A 14,796-nucleotide genomic window follows, 5' to 3' on the forward strand; every position below is an offset into this window, starting at 1 on the left:
TTAAAATCTACTTAATCCATTTTTATCCTATTTAATCCGACATGCTTAACTTATTTAATCTGTCTAACTCTATTTAATCAGTTAAAAATTCACTTAAACGGCTTCACTTGTTTAAGTTGATTTTACCTATTTAATAAATAAATTATGCAGGTCAAACTGGATTACCTTGTTAAATAAATAAATTAGAGCCAGTTCTGAATTTTTGATATATTTATAATAAATTGGTCAAGTCCGAGTTGATAAATTTTTGATCCAAGCTACATTCAACCGTTGCCACCACTAGCTCCAGCTGGTGAAGGCAACCAAATAGATCATAAGAATACGTCCATCCAAAATCAAGAACAAAGCATAGAAACAATAGACAAGGAAAATGGAATCAAGAAAAAAAATATTGGAGAAAAATATAAAATCTATTAAAAAGATTGTTAGAGATTGAGTTGTCTAATGTTCCAAAATGCAAGACCGGCTCAACCCTTAGGCAACGCCTCAGCCGCCTAAAGCCCCGGCCCAAAAAAAAAAAAATAAAGCCCCTATTTGATGGAAGAACTGCTCTCGTGGCTGCGGATTTTGCGCGTCACAAGTACAGTTCATTAACGAATTGCCCAATTGGCTCCGTAGAACAAATTTTTTTTTTTTTTTTTAACACTTAACAGGGTTTATTAGGTGTCCGTCATGAATTGCTGGGTGTTCATGCGTGCTATCGAGAGGCACGTTATACCTACAAGCTTAAGCTGTCTTGCCGAGAGGCCAGCAACCAACACACGGCGTGCCCGTCCACTGAAGATGGGGAGAAAATAGTGTGAACATCCAATAAGATGGGCTTCGCAATTGTCTTTTTGCATGCAATCAATTTGGTTGCCAAGTCACTGCAAATAACTCAAATCCAGCATTTGCTTTGACCTAGTTCAGTAATTAGAACGCACAATGACGTTCTTGGGTTCAGAAAGAACATATCTCAACCTGCAACTAAAATCATCATGTGACCAACTACAATAGTTGGGAAGTGAGAGTTGTTACATTACGATCGATTGATGTGGCTAAAATATGCCAACCAATTAGAAAGGGATACGGGGTGTTATGGAAATTCAGGTTTATTTGGATTCAAATTTTTGGGCTCATCTAGTCGATTCAGAAACTCTAGAGCCTAAGTCTAGCAGGAAAACTCTTTGTCTATAAAGAAAGGCCGAACACCCAGCACAAGAGAGGTATTCTAATTCTTTTCCTATCATCTTTGTTTTCTCTAGTCTTCATGCTTTATCGCCTCTACTGTTCCTCCAAAACCCTCTCAGGCTTAAAAGGTCTTTTTTCTTATTTAAAAAGTTATATGAAAAAAGGATTCATGTCTGCTTTGATTTCATCTAAAGAAATTTCAAATGAAATGAAAATAGAATTAATTTTTTATGAAAAATGTGTGATCCATAGAAGAAAACAATGTGATAAAAATAGAGATGAAATCTTATTTGCAGTCAACTATATCATAAGAAAGATTAAATGGATTAGCTATATTATCGATTGAAAATAGTATTTCAATAAATCTTGAGTACAAAAGTTTGATTAGTAATTTTGCATCTCAAAAAGCTAGACGAATTATTTTTAAATAAATTTTTAAAAGTATTTTGCACTTATTAAAATTTTTGCATTATTTTAAAAAAGGGTTTTCTTAGTGAGTTCCCCTTAGGCCCCAAATGCATTAAGCCGCCCCTGCCAAAACGACGCCCACTACAATAAAAATAGTCTTTTCTGGCACTTTTTAGAGCTTATACCGATGCTTAATTATAAGCATCGGTAATTTTCGCGCCGACGCTTCCAAAAGCCTCGCAAAAACATCGGGCAGGTGAGGGTGGAAAAAGTTTTTACCGACGCTTTTTGAAAGCGTCGGCAAAAACAGAAGCTTTTGCCGACGCTTTTAACCATCAGACTATCTTGGTTCTTTGCCGACGCTTTTAAGCGTCGGTACACCACCGACGTTTATAACGACCCTTTTAAACATTTTTTTTATAAAAAAATATTTTAAAAAAATTGGAAACCAGAGTTCCAACTCCAATATCTCATTTTAAAAGTGGACATCCTCAAATCTTATTCTGCATCTTATCCCAACTGTGAATCCGTTCTTAACAGCTTCCAAGTATTTGTTAACACCCACGATGAATAACATAGACGCAGGGCACAAGTTTACGCAAATAATCACATTAACTCGCAAAGGGGAAAACAAAAAAAGACAATCTGAAGGAAGAGCTGCACCCCACTCTACGCATATACCTCCACGAACATTTGGCCGTAGCGTTGGACAATCAACAACTCGGCTACTTTCTTTGCTCAAGCCAAAGAATGATTCGAACTCGAAAATCGGGGGGCAAATGATGGGAGGCAAAATGGATCGTCCTACTCCAGCATGGAACCACCTGATTCCTGCCGAGCAAACCTCAGAGCTGAGCAGGCCTCGGTCCTGCTAAGAGTCGAGCCGACCTCGAACCCCGCCAAAGGTCGAGCTGACCTCGTCCAGAGGCCGAGCCGACCTCGCCAAGCACATGCTGCGGCCTCCAAGCCTGCCCGACCTCAGACCCCGTTGAAGGCCGAGCCAGCCTCAGCCCTGTCAACCTCAGTCCCGTCGTCTCTGAATCCTCATCGAAGATCTCGCGGATCCTCAGAATCCTCATCGAAGGGCTCGCGGTCCTCAAAACAAGACTGGAAAGATATCTCCCGAATCCTCATAACAAATCTGGAATGATGTCTCCTGAATCCTCCACCGGCAGGATTAATCTCCGTGATTCATGTCACCTCCAGTTAATGGCTAGCTGATCACAGCTCAGCCCAAAACTTCAAGTAATGGTTGAAACCCTCACCCTATAAAAAGGGGTAGGGAAAGGCTCTCGGTAAGCAAGAGAAAGGCAATAGAAGCCATACAAAAGTACTTCGAAACCCTTTCAAAAATCCTGCTAACTTAGCCATCGGAGAGCTTTCGCCGGAATCCCCGGCTAAGGCTTCGTGCAGGTACACCGGAGTGCAGGAGGTGGCACTCTCTCTCCGTCCCAGCTGGTGTCTTCTCGACTTTCTCTGGCGTGGTCACTCTCAGGCCAGATTTCAACCCAAACGGGCCTAAGTTATCAAGCTAAACTATTCTATTACATTGCAATAACATGATTTCATTAATTGCATGCTTTTCTGAGTGCAGCAGCTCTCTTTTAGATATATTGGTTTGGTTTATGGGCCAATACTCTTCAAAACTTTTCAGTTTTTATAGAACCACTGAAATAATGAGATAATAAATGCTTCATACGTCGAGTACTATTTTTAGAATTAAGCTAAATTACTAATAATTGTATGTAACTAAATGCAAAGCATATTAAATAATTTTAAATTTAAGGCATATAAGAAATACAAGAAAGAATTAGAAAGAAAAAAAAATAGAAAGGGCCAATATCAAGACTAGTACATGAAACTGGGCTGGGTCAGGTCAAGCATACTACAATCCGACCCAACCCTTTTGCATCTCATATACCTCTCTCCATATATAGTTTTATTTTGTGAGTCCAATACATATTATTTGAAATATTTGACAAGTTTTCCTATTTACTGTGATTTTCCGCACACTACTGTAACAACGCGGTATTTGTACCCAATAGAACTGAAAGGTTAGCATCCTTTTTTTTCCCGGTCTTCTTCGAATTTTCCTCCAAAAATTAAGAGAGGTTTGACTTGAGATGATTGAGCTCACCTCAGCCACCAGGCACCCCAAAGGGGCACTTAATGAACATGTTACCAGAGGCGAGGTAATGTCGGAAAAAAACACATTCAGTTCTTAATAATTTTTTTTTTCTTAATAATATTTTGGTGATTTAGTCAGCAAAAATAAAATTTGGTGATCTAAGTGAGAAGTTGGTCAATTGTACATGGCTTCCAGTTTTCCACACGCTCAAAAAGGGAAAGAAGTTCATGGATTGCAAAAATAAACTAGTATTTGTCGTGTACCCAAAAGGAGAGAATTGGTCTTAATGGGGTCACCACTGCCATCCTACCTGCTCTTTGTATCAAAAGAGAGTTGTATAAAAGAACAAGTTGTAAACTAGTACACAGGCACCATTTCATAATTCAAAATAAACACCAATTAAATATACAACAATAGTAGAAGCAAAAAAAATTGGAATGAGAAAAATAAAGTCTGTAACAATAATGCTGAATTTCATGATGTTGCAAACGCCACAATAGCCTTTGCCTTTATTACTATAATAATAGCAATACATGACAGCTTATTGAACCAACAATTGAATAGTAAAACTTTTTTATTGGCTCGAACAATAATTTCTTCATCAGCTTGTCCCCTTCGATACATATGTCAAAATGGACAATGTCCACCAAAACTTTCTCTTAGCGCTAACTCTACGATGATTATGCCGAAATTCTATCGAGCATCTAGCTCATTCCAACGAACATCAAGTTGCCAATTATAATAATTGCTCATTATAGCATCAACTATCACTTGAATATAAGCAAAATCAACAACCAAATTTGGACAACATCGGCATTACTCTAGTTGAGTAGCTCCATGTTTCCGCATACATGGTTTTTATACATAGAGTCAAATCCTCATATAGAATCTTTTAACTATTCAAATTTTGAAGTAGCTTCAAAATTAACTGATGCATCAAAAATCTTTTAAATACTAAGGTACAATATGAATCATCTGCACCAAGCATGTTTTACTGTTTCTTGATCTATGAAACTACAAAATTAATCTGCGCTTCATCCTCATGGCTAACTAAACACCAAAAGAAATATTCATATCTTGGATAATTTCAATATAAGACTCTTGTGCATGATTTGAGTCCTCAGTATGAATCTTTATAATCAAATCAAAAGCATAATTGACTCTTTTGGAGTAATTTCCACTTGCTTTTTCATCATGATTTCTTCAAAATTTGATATGATATCCATTTAATCAAGCTTCTTTTGCTCCAGATCTTTTTCCCCACTTGATTGATCATTGAACTAATCACACTTGCCATGCTCTGAGTCTTTCTCTACACTTGATCTAGCCTCCAACCAATCAAGCTTCCCTACTTCAAAGCTTCATCTTTAAACCAATTCTGCTCTTCTTTGAGATTTTTAGGAAAATTTAGAGCCAAAATCTACTCTTCAAACAATTTTATTTAAGCTATCTCACTTTGCTAAATCTTTAGTGGACGGCTACAAAAAATATTCTATACTTTCTTCGGCTCCTTCATATCGTAAAGATGAAGATAATTCTCTTTATCAACTGTAACTTGAAGAATCTCTTGAAGAATCTACCTCACCTTCTTAGCTTTCAAGTTCCACTTTCTTATGATAACCTCATTATCAAAAGTGTATATTGGCATCACCTCAAGATTTCCTACAAATTTTATCCCATCAAATAAGACTTGACAATAAACTTCCAAATCGGAAAATAGGTGTTGTTTAATTCGCAGAGTCAATTGATAGTAGTAAAAATAGCCATGTTGATGTTCGTCAAGTCTGACATATTGATCCTAGTGAGAGAGATGGTAGTGGCATTAGCCAGGATGATTTACCTCGTAAATAATCAAAATAAAAATCTACATACTGATATCGTAGCACAACCATTCTCACCCGGTCCTTGGCTCTTTCCTGGTTTCAGGTTATCAAGAATAGAATCAGGAAGGGAATCGCATATTTCATTAACAGACAGTCATTCGTATAACCGATTAAGCGCTCAAGAGAAAGGCAGGGGAGGGGAGCCTTAACCCGAATTCTAAACCGGCGTCAGTACAAAACTCTCAAGCTGAGCACGATCTAGGGTGTGACAAAAAAGTTCAACTCAGGGCAACCAAGCGCGGGAATCTATGACTTTATAAGAGAATGGTCTCTTTGCTCTTCGCCCCTTGTCCATTCCGCGCTTACTTGCCAAAGCTTGTCCATATGTTATACTGGAAAGATCTTTTCCAAGAATATTCAGCTGCTGCGAAAACTATAGGGATAGGGAAGGAAGTTTCTCCGACACAACTCCGATCGGAGAAACTTCGGAACAAACAACTCCCCCCGAGGGGGACGAGGCCGGACTTGGAACTGGGTCTGAGGGTGCTGACAAAACGGAGGGCCAAATGAGGGAATTGTTTGACTGCATGACTCTGATATCCAACTCAAAGTCGACTTGACCCGAAACCGATCGATCTAGCCATGAGCAGGTTGAAGAGAGCTCAATAATGAGCAAGATGATGCAGCTCTAGTTGCTGGAGGCAGAGGACGTGGATGCGACAGGAATAGATCCAGGGGGAGGACGCGAATAAAAAAGTACGAATTACTGAAAGCTCTTCAATGATGCCAAACTACGAACACATGGACAACCTATCTCAAAGCTTGTGGTTCTCTTACCATGTAGAGTCACAAACATATAAATTACTAATTTCAAAATTTAGTATCATGTAAAACGTCACACTAACCGGTGTAGATTGAATGGGCCAATCCAAGATCCAAAATAGACACCAATTAAAACAAGTAGAAATTGTGGAAGAAAAATTTGGAGAGATATAAACTACACACAAAAAAAAGGGCTAAAACAAGCGTTCTACTCTTTTTCACAAAGACTGTCTTATGAAAAAAATCTCCCACCCCAACTTAACGTAAGTTTCTCTCTTTCTTAATAAAACTACAGTTTCTCCCCTATTAAAAAATAAAAAATATCAATATCGCCTATTAGAGGTTGAAAAAATCACTATCTCCAACTACGTGCCTAAGACTCAACTTAACTAGCATGGACCAATGTAAACGACAAAAATAAAATATTTAAATTTTTTAAATGATAAGTTGGAGTCCGAAACAAATTACCTAACGATGCCCAATGCTGGAAGCGGATGAAGATTACGAATGCTCAGCTAATGTTTAAATATTAACTTATTTATTCAGAAAACCTCTAATTTCATCAAGTCAAAGCAACGATCCAATCACGTCTTGTGACATTATAGCCCATATCTTAGCATAGCTGGTTCAAAACTGGCATGGTAAAATAATCTATCAGAGGATAACTTAATCATTAAATAATCCAATGCTTTTCCAAACCGTCTTCTCATGGGAATCACTTGATTAATCTATCGAGATACCATGAATAATCTCTCCGCATCTATACTGTAACAGATATTATTGCAGGCGATCTCCACCTTCTCCAATGTACTACAAATTGGTAAAATATATTCCTCCATTTTCATTGGTCACTACAACAAATGTGAGTTTTGCCGACTCTTTTTTTCCGACGCTAGGAGAAAGCGTCGGAAAAGTTTGGCTCAGCGCCAACCTTTGCCGACGCTTTCTCCTAGCGTCGGTAAAGGTTTAGATACAACGACGCTTAAAAGCGTCGGTAAAAGATTTAGAGACGACGACGCTTAAAAGCGTCGTTAGAAAACATAAAACCCTCCAACCCTTCGCCCAGCCCCCTCTCCTCCATTTTCTATCAGTCAATGCCCTACCTGTGCACGCGCCGACTTCCCACCTCCATCGCGAGCCGGTGCTTCCCCGCTGCCGTCTTCCTCCTTCCGTTCGCCCAGCCCCCTCTCCTCCATTTTCTATCGGTCGATGCCCTACCTGTGCGCGCGCAGACTTTCCACCTCCATCGTGAGCCGGTGCTTCCCCGCTGCCGTCTTCCTCTTTCTCCTCTGAGGTAAGCCTCCTCCTCCTCCTCCTCCTCCTGCTGCTCGTCCTCCTCCTCCTCCTCCTCCTCCTGCTGCCTATCCTCTCTCGGTCGATGCCCTAGCTACGCGCCGACATCAATCCTCCATCCCGAGCCCTAGCTACTCGGCCACCGTCGACCTCGCCGTCGTCTGAGGTAAGTGATCCTCATACTCTCTTTTAACATTTATTAATTGCATATTGATTGTTTAGTCCGAGCCTGGTACACCGAATGCATTTTGTTTTTCAGGCAGTATCAGAAATTTTCCCTAATTCCTGTAGGGAAAATTGTTCACCAGTTGAGGGAGATGCAGATACAAATCCCCTCTTCTTTTACTTTTTTTAATAGTAAGTGTGGTGGAGTGTATTTGAGCCGGCGGATTCCCCTACAGGATTGCAGCTTTAAGACTTGAAATTACCTAGTTCGGTGGGAAAAATAGGAAGACCCGCCAATGATACAATTACTTAGATCCAAATATTTCAAAATGTTACGTAAAAATTGAGTCTAGAATCTTTGTTCAAGCTTTGAGTGTAAGTGCTGTACTTTCTTCTTAGAGGTATTTTTCTTTGTATCTGTTAGTATTGCAGGACTTCCAGGACTTGTATACACAAGTGAAATCCTGATAAATAAATATCAAAGTGTTACAACTGGTTATATTCCAATTTCTTGAAAATATATGATTATTGCTTTTGTTAGAAGTTACTAGTGATGACTTTCGAAAGTTGTCTTTCTGCTGTTTTTGGCAAACAGTCTAAATTACCATCTTGATCATTTGATTTAGGTACACTCTGAATATATCTCCTTTTTTGTATGTGTAGCATATATGGGACTGTCATCTTTTTCATTGTTTTCTTGCAGGTATTCTTCACAGTGCATCTCCATGCCCTGTGGATACTATCAACTGAAAGTAACCTTAGATCTACTTGTTTGATTGCTAGGTCCTGAAAGATGCTTGGCTGAATGGGGCAGCTGTTCTTGGTGTTCCTGTAAAGGCTACCATAAAAGAGGTCTGTCTAGCTTTTGGGAAAGTTAAATTTATGAAATACATGTCATAATTTTTCAAGAATGCAGCTTCAGCACATATGGAGACTTCAGTTAATTCTGATTTGAACTGTTATAAATAACCTAGTGCTGATTGACCTTATCAGAAACCCATTGCATACTTGATGCCCTAATATTATGTACACAGATTTATGATGATTTCCGTCCGTCCATTTCCATTAGCTCTATTACTTCAGGCACTATACATATTTGATAATGAGAAACATTAACTTTATATCAATGATTTCTAATAATTTGTTTTTATAATGGCTGGAAGTGCCAAGGGCACAAACGTCGCTGCCTTTCGGTTTACAATACATGCAGAGATCAACTTGCTACCTTACCCTGTTGCCCTGTCCCAGGAATCTGATTGCATTTATTGGTAATGTATCAAATTTGCCACATGTGGATTATTGTGCTCCTCTATTTGTTCTCAGGACGAATCTTGCCTTTAGTCCAGACATGAAATGATACAATATTTTGTTTTAGTGGCTCACAACTGTTTCTTTTGCTTAAATTGCTGCATGGTCAAGCCCCATTATGGACCTGCAGTTCTTATCTCTACTATTGCGTTATGCAGGCCAACAGTGACTCTTTTGTGGTAAAAACCCTTGACAGGAAAACTCTTTGGGAAATGCACACTCCACAGGTATCCTTATTTAAGGCCAATTAAATGGCATTCCTATTGTTTACATCAAGATTCTTGTACCTTTCGAAGATTAAAATCTGTTGCTTTAAGAACTAATATTTGGACCAGCTTAGATGATCATGTATTGTAGCAATGTGATGTTACTGACTTTTTCCCTCCATAGCTTAGACTTATACCTTGCTTGTTCTCTATTTATGTGCATGTTTAAGATATATTATCATGATACAGTGTAATGTTTTGGCAGCTAGAAAAGTAAATATATTTCTTAAGACTAAACCTAGGGACTTGTATGATATGGGAAAAGGGTTAGCAGAGGAGGATGATGAAACTTATACTCAGTGTATGCCTTTTAATGTTCCGCCAATTGATGAATTGAATTCTACTAGTTTGGTTAGGATGGATGTTGAATGAGAGCTGGCTAGTTTCTTAATGGTAAGTAAAACATTAGTTTTATGCATTAAATTATTTTGCAATTTATAAATTATTTATATATTTTTAATATTTAACTAATATTGATTCTTTTTTGGGCATACTAGATTACAATATGCCGCGAGAAGGTAGTAACACTGCAGAGAAGGTAGAGAAGGTAGTAACACTGCAGAAGTTCGTCATTTTACAATATTGAGTTACCCCCACTCAGTTGTCTTCAGTGGGCACATATATAAGAAATGCCAAAGAAGGTAGTAACACTGTAGAAGTTCGTCATCTTCAAGCAACTATTGAAGAGCTGAAGCAAAACCAAGCAAATTTGCAGTCTCAGCTTACGAATATTTCATCCATGTTACAACGATTTCTACCTTCTCAGGTAAATAACTATATATATTTCAATACTTTACATATTATCAATTATGATATATGAGTTAATGTATCACATTATTCCTAACTTCTAAGGTTTCTCTTTTTTTTTTTTTGTAGATTCCTGATTCTTCAAACGCTTGTAGAGATGATGATGGAGCTGAATCCCGTCCCTGATGCATTCTAGATTATCTTTTATGAGTTTGATATGTACATTGTAGATGATGTATACGTTTCTTATTTTTCATAGTACATTGTAATTTGAAGTTTATTAAGCAAATTTTTAATCAGATATGACAATATTCATATTTCGAATGATCTGAGTGTTTGTGTCAATGTATCAATTTAATACAGGTTTATATTATTATAATGACTGTTTTGTAATGTGCGTTTTATAATATGAATTGGTGTTTTTAATTTTTTTTTAAAAAAACAGTTGCCGACGCTTTTAAGCATTGGTAAACGATCCCGTGCGACAGCAATTTGCCGACGCTTTTAAGCGTCGGCGAAAGACCCCGTGGCGCAGCACTGCCATAAGGATATACCGACGCTTAAAAGCGTCGATATATTACGACGCTAAAAAGCGTCGGCGAAAACCAGTGAGAATTTCATACCATCGAGTTATTGCCGACGCAAACCACTCTTTTTTCCGACGCTATGCAAGCGTCAGCAAATCCTAGTTTTTGCTGACGCTTTCTTCATGCGTCGGCAAAAAAATTTGCCACTCTGGTATCGCCGACGCTTGGGCGACGCTCTAGATTGCGTCGGCGGTACTTTAGCCGACGCTTATAAGCGTCATTATAGGTCAAAAAAAAGCGCCGGGATAGCTCTGTTTTCCTGTAGTGGGTCTTTCTCCATCTTTCGTGTATTTTTTTAATAACCACGTCTCTTTTTCACGTACCATAAATATACCTTTGTTCAAAGCTTTTCCCAGTCTATTGATGAAATGTAAAGAGAATGCACAAAAAATAACAAGCGCATTAACCAATGTATATGATAGAACGCATGCATCTATAATCAAGAAAATACTAAACTAACACAAAAGCAGATAATTATAATAAAAAATCGGTTTAAGAGCTTGTTAGGTAGTTTCTCGATTTTTTTTTTTCTGTTTGCCATTAGAGCTATTCATGGATCAGATTTCGAATCTATACTATATTCATTTTTAGTCAGACTTTGAACTAGTATCCAAATCCAACCTATAATCAGCTTTATTTATGTCATACATAAAATTTTAAAAATGAATTAGGAAACTATCTACTTTGAAAACTTTCTTATAGGAGCACCGTTCGGGCGCACTTACAAATCCTTTCCCATCGAAACTAGGCCTTTATCTATAATTTTATTGTTATATAGATTTCTAACATCTTAAGATTAGTGATAACTTCACATTAAACTCAAGTCAATGAGAGCCTCAAACAGATACAATATGTATTTAAAAAAATCAAAAAAAAATCCTTCTTTAAAGTTGCATGTGCATTACCACATGCTTGCTAAACTCTAGAGTCCGTTAATTCCTAGGGTCTCGCTGCAGAAAAATCGTGCTTTAAAGATTCTTTTTTGCCGATGCTTTTTCCAAGCGTCGGCGCTTTTTGGACTAGCGCTAAAACTTACCGACGCTTTTAAAAAGCGTCGGCCATAGACGACGCTAATTAGCGTCGTCGTAGACTGTGGCCTAAGACGACGCTTATACGCATCGTCAGAAGTAAAATTGACATCAAAACCTAGCGGCTGTTCTTCTCCTCTTTATTTTGCATCCCGATCAAGGCTAGCCCTAGCTCCTCTCCTCCTCCCTCCTCTCCGACGACGAGCGGCCGACTCTTGTTTTCTCCGGCGCCGAGCGACGTACGATGGCAAGCTTCTCTCCTTCTCCCTCCTCTCTCCTCTCTCCTCTCTCCTCTCCGACGACGAGCGGCCGATCCTTGTCCTCTCCGGTGCCGAGTGACGTCCAACGGCAAGCTCCCCTCCGGTGCCGAGCGACGTCCGATCAAGGCTAGCCCTAGCTCCTTATCCCTAGTAGCAGCCATTAATCCAACGGCATCAGGTGAATGACTATGACTCACCATCACATCTTCATGACAGCTGGCCGACACTCTGACCAGTTGACGGCAGCGACCCTCCCCATTGTTTTTTCTTCTCTAGATTCTTTTTTTTCTCAAGATCATCATCCCACCTCCACCAGGGATCCTGGGTCCCTGAACTCCAGACACGTGTATGTAAGTCACAGCAAGCGACCTATCCTTGGTTTAAAAGCTAGGAACTGTTCATCCCCTTTTTCTTACCCAAATAGGTTCAGCAACAATGGCAGAGCTCCCACAGAAGCCCCACGCAGTGCTCATCCCCGTCCCTCTCCAGGGCCACATCAACCCCGCCGCCTGCCTCGCCATCAAGCTCGCCACCAGGGGCTTCGCCATCACCTACGTCAACACCGAAGCTGTCCACCACCAGTCCTCCCGCGCCCGCCGCTCCGCCTCCTCCATCGACCACGATATCTTCGCCGACGCCCGTGCTTCAGGCCTTGACATCCGCTATGAGCTCATCAGCGACGGCCTCCCCATCTCCTTCGACCGCGCCGCGAACCCCATCCAATTCCTGCACTCCCTCCTCTATGTGTTCTCCGCCCATGTCGAGGAGCTCATGCGAAAGCTCACCCAAGCGGCAGGCCCCCCTATCACCTGCCTCATCGCCGACACCTTCTTCGTTTGGCCCGACACCATCGCCAACAAGTTCGGCATCCCCTACGTGTCCTTCTGGACGGAGCCTGCAGTCGTCTTCGCCCTTTACTACCACATCGACCTTCTCATCAAAAATGGCCATTTCGCTTCTCGTGGTACGAAAGTTCACCTCCCTCATTGAGGCATAGCCATCTCTCTTTTGCCATTAAATTTGTCGATTAGATTTCTTACTAATATATTTGCTGATGGTAGAGAATCGAAAGGACACCATAACCTACATACCAGGGGTGCCGGCGGTCGAGCCGACCGACCTCATGTCGTACCTCCAAGAGACAGATACAACTTCGGTGCTGCACCGGATAATCTTCAAGGCATTTGAAGATCTTCGTGGTATGCAACTCGGTGCAGGAGCTCGAGCCGGAGACCATATCGGCCATGCAGCAGGAGAAGCCATTCTATGCTGTTGGCCCACTCATTCAAGCTGGATTATTCCCCGGAATCTCTGTCAGAACGACCTTGCAGGTTGAGTCCGATTGCTCCCAGTGGCTCGACTCCAAGCCGGCAGGCTCCGTCTTGTACGTTTCCTTCGGGAGTTTTGCCAACGTCAGCAAGAGAGACCTGGGGGAGATCGCATATGGGATTTTACACAGCAAGGCGAACTTTATGTGGGTCCTTAGGCCAGATATCGTGAGCTCTGACGAGCACGAGCCATTGCCCCAAGGATTCTTAGAGGAGAGCCATGGGAGAGGGATCCTTGTTCCGTGGTGCTGCCAAATGGAAGTGCTGTCGCACCCTTCAGTCGGAGGCTTCTTGACGCATTGCGGGTGGAATTCGGTATTGGAGAGCATGCGGTGCGGGGTCCCGATGCTGTGCTTCCCGCTGCAAACTGATCAGTTCACCAATCGGAAATTGGTGGTCAGGGATTGGAAGGTCGGGATCGACCTCGGAAGGATTGAGGAAGTTAGCGGGAAGGATGTGTCCAAGAGAGTCGACAGCTTGATGGGAGGGGAAGAAGGGACTGAGGCCAAGAAGATGATCGAGGAGGTGAGGAGAGCACTAGAGAGTGCGGTAGCTGCTGAGGGTTCTTCGCAGAAAAACTTTTATCAGTTTGTGGAGGATCTAATGGGATATAGTTCAGAGAACAGGACAATGAAGTAAAGATCGATGGTCTTGCAGTGGGGTATACTGTCTTGGGGGATGGTACGGGATTCGATATCTGAGAGCGTATGGTACGGGATTGGAAGGCCGGGGTCGGCTTTGGAAGGATGGATGGGTTTAGTAGGAAGGAGAAGTGGGCAATGAGGTGAGGAAGGAGGTTGAGATGGTCGAGAGAACTTTGGAGACTGCGCTCACTCCTGATGGTTCGTTCGTCCCAGAAGAACTTTGATCGATTCATTGAGGATCTCACGAAACACAGTTCACAAAACATGATAATAAATTAATTGAAGGTAGTCTCGCAACGGAGAATGCCGTTTTTGATTTGTGGTTCAATAGCTTCATATCCCTGTAACTTTGGATTTCAAGTGCGAAAAGGGATGGAAATTAAGCAATGGACGTGCTATTAAGTGAGCTATTTTGTTTTTGCCGTGCTTAAAGGGTGCTTTTTTTTTTTTTTTTTTGCGAAAACGAACGTATCGTACATAACAAAGGTGGTCCCCAAAGTGGTCAGCAACAAGGGAAGCCACTCAATCCACGGCCCCATTGGCCTACCTGAACACATGTCTCGCCTAGATCACTAACCTGTATAGGCCATGTCTCTCAGCAGCGGGTGGTAATGACCAACCCCACCCAATGCCTGTAGGATCCACCCAATGACCATCGCAGAGTCACCCTCATGGAAGATCTCTCTCTCCAGTAGAGCACGCCGAACATAGCTCAACCTGACCAAGCCGCTCTCAACTTCGCCGCTGGCACTGAGGTGTTGAATAAGTAGCAACCCCCGGTCACGATCACCCTAGAATCTAGGCCCCCTGACAACAAAG

The 14,796-nt window shown here is 41.0% G+C and overlaps 1 pseudogene across 1 annotated transcript; it reads left to right on the plus strand.

Moving 5' to 3' along the window:
* The first annotated feature begins 12,341 nt into the window (after positions 1-12,341).
* LOC148714342 (UDP-glycosyltransferase 86A1-like) lies at positions 12,342-14,383 on the plus strand (annotated as a pseudogene). Its single transcript, XR_015976246.2, has 2 exons — positions 12,342-12,969; positions 13,067-14,383. The product of XR_015976246.2 is annotated as a UDP-glycosyltransferase 86A1-like (transcript).
* The last annotated feature ends 413 nt before the right edge of the window (positions 14,384-14,796 follow it).

This window comes from Phoenix dactylifera, chromosome 3, assembly GCF_051530095.1.
Source record: "Phoenix dactylifera cultivar Ajwa chromosome 3, Ajwa_hap1_PhDact_Kaust_v1.1, whole genome shotgun sequence".
In the NCBI taxonomy this organism is placed as follows: domain Eukaryota; kingdom Viridiplantae; phylum Streptophyta; class Magnoliopsida; order Arecales; family Arecaceae; genus Phoenix; species Phoenix dactylifera.